Raw genomic sequence first — 3,178 nt, 5'->3', positions numbered from 1 at the left:
TTATTTAGGGTAGGATATGTACAAATGAAAACAGTGAGCTGTATCGCTACAAAATAACGGACAATGATCAGCAGCTGGCCTTCACTTGCCAAAAATCCCCAAGGAACTGAACTTGAAATGCTTCCATGCCAAAATTCTGTCAATCAAAAAGAGGTCCAACCACTTTGTCAGTTCCTCCAATCATCATTCATCAGCCCAGCGTCCTGGCCATCCCGTGGCCCCATTTACTCCCAGAGATGCTGAGCATTTGAAGTCTTTGTCTAATAAACATCTAGCTATACAGCACTGAAAACAAAGTATATTCTGAAGTGCCATTCAAGTCCAGTGAAGGTGCACTTCAATGTGTTTTAATGAATTGTGCTGCCACAGGAATGTATGAGAAAAACTACTGCTGATTCAGAATGAACAAGTCATGAATTTCTAGCACGCTGTTTGTAATAGCAATATAAACACAACAGTAAATATTTGATAATTTTCTTCTTTTGAAATTGTAGAGAAGGTGGCATATCCCTTGTGGTCTCTGGTGTGGACGTATGTCACATCCTCCAAAACATGGCTGGAATGTCTGACAAAGAAAGGAAACAAAGAGCACAAAGAACGAGGCCCAATAAAAAATAGCGAATAGAGGTTCACAAATGCAGGATGCAATTGAAATACCATTACCATTAAGCCTGTTTTAATAAAGATTCTTTTTTGCTATGCTAACCAGATATAATTCTAACAAACCACAAACTTCCATCTAAACATTTTGTATGTTATACTAGTAACATTTTGTACTCTGTTAAATAACAAAAAATATGCTACAAAGAAAAAAAAAAGTGCAAAGCACTCATCCATATTAGAATGTTACATATTAAGCAATATATTAGTCAATAACTTTTCAAAGATTTTAGCCTTTCAAAGAATTTGGTACCGGCTTTATGCAGCTCTTCCAAAAAATTCAGTTACTACTGTCAAATATATTTTATGAATTTTCCCTTCATAGGTAATGCAGGCTTGCACAGCTGCGCTCTAAAATACTAGTACTTCTCAGTGTCCATTAATACTACAAACATCAATGGGTGCACTTGAGGAGTAGGAGGGAGGATGTTACTCATTTAGAGTTAATCATGTTAGTTAGAGTTAGTCATGTTAATTTTCAAAAGTAATGTTGAAAATAGCTCATTTATCTTTTTTTTAGTCTGGACAAAAAAAGATTATTGACGAACAGCTTGACTTATTACCTGCAAAATTAAAAATAATAAGCTAGCATTACAAAGAGCATATTTTTCAGTCATTCAAGCTTCAAACTCTGCTAATCGACATTGTTTGGGTGATAGACGTCACAGATCATTCGTTTCTTATAAAGAGTGTTTATAAATAAATAATCTGCACAGCAGTGGACAGATTAAATATTTCATGTTTAGTTAGCAAGAATGTTTTTGAATCCATCTAGTATTGTTCATTTGTAAGCACTTACAATATACAGGCCAATCAAAGCCACTGTTGAAGTGGCTATGACCATTTGAAACAAATGAAGCCACACTTGTTGTGAAGACGAGGCAGATCAAGTAGTTGTGCTTTTAAGGAAAGATCAAGGTGGTGGGTCTTCTAAAGAGCAGGGCTCAATAACTGTAAATCAAAGTCAGAAGCAGTTGCCAAGTCTTGCCATAATTATCACTAAAGTTGTCTCAGCACTCTTGTTTCGAAATAGCTTGAATCATTCCCTTGTGTTTATAAGGATCAGACGCACAGCCATTAATGCTAACAAGAACAAATTATTACAAAGAAACGCAGGATTGTAATAATTCTATAAATGAAACAGAATTAAGCAGAACATTCTCAAATATGAATGTAACCTGAAACAAGAAAAAAATGGCTGCATTGAAAAGTGCAGAACTTGAGTACAGCAAGCTCATACCTCCACTATAGGTATCCTCACACATACACACACAAACTTTAAAGAAGTCAGTTAGTCTTGACTGACACCAAAGAACATATTTACTAAGACCAAGACAAACTTGAGAATGAATGCCCACAAGTTCCAAACAAGTCCTAATCAATTTTAAAGATATGGCTCAAGTCTGGATATAATATAATAATAATTAATAATAATTCTTTGCATTTATATAGCACTTTTCTCACTAATCAAAGCACTCGGCAATTTCAGGTTAAGGGCCTTGCTCAAGGGCCCAACAGAGCAGAGTCTCTTTTGGCATTTACGGGATTCAAACCGCCAACCTTCCAATTGCCAGTGCAGATCCCTAGCCTCAGATATGAGTTGATATGAGCTGCCCATTCTGGTACACTCGAGTTAGGGGAAATCTCAGCCATATTTAAGGGCAATCTTCTGTCAAAATCTAGTCACATGGAGCATAAAGATGTTCTTCTCCGTACTTGTGGCTGTCCTTCGCAAAGTTTGGGTATCATTATTTTCAGTGTGACATTTTAGGTTGGTTTTAGTCATTATTTAGGATACCCTTGAGTTTAATTCAGTCTTTCTAGAATTTTAGCTTTAGATTGCCCCCTACACCCTCCTTAATGTTAAGAATATTACAGGAGGGTGAGTTTTTGGATTGGGATATAAAATATTAATTGTATACTATTTGCTGATTTTGGGGGTTAGGTTTGAAAAATGTCTACTTATTTTTTTTTGTTTGATGTCACTACACACCTTTACTTTAATGTGTTTAGTGACATCCTTCACATCTTCTACAACTCTGTGATGGCCAGTGCGACCTTCGGTTCTGTAGTATGCTGGGCTGATAATATCACTTCAATAGAGGCCCACCGAATCAACAATCTCATTAAGGGTGCGGACTAAGTTATGTGAAGCACTCTTGAGTTGCTGGAGGTAGTAGCAAAGGACAGAATGAAAACAAAACTAATTGGCATTGTGAACAATGCTGCACATCCCCTCTTTGACACAACAGCAATGGGGACTTTCAGAATATGTGGATTTGGTGAGGACATATAAGTATGTTGGGATGCATCTGAACGACAGGCTTGACAGAGGCTGTATACGTGTAGGGTCAGAGTTGCATCTCTTTCCTGAGAACTGTAGCAGTAGGGGGCACTATAACTCTCTTGAACCCTCAGGTACCACGCCAAACAACAGGTAAAAGTGCCACAATAATTATCTTTATTATAATAATGTGAACTAAGCACCCTCCACTCCACACTACTCATAAATAACCAA

This window comes from Polypterus senegalus, chromosome 4 (genome assembly GCF_016835505.1).
Source record: "Polypterus senegalus isolate Bchr_013 chromosome 4, ASM1683550v1, whole genome shotgun sequence".
Classification (NCBI taxonomy): domain Eukaryota; kingdom Metazoa; phylum Chordata; class Cladistia; order Polypteriformes; family Polypteridae; genus Polypterus; species Polypterus senegalus.
The sequence above is the reverse complement of the archived record's forward strand: the minus strand, read 5'-3'. Positions refer to the sequence as shown.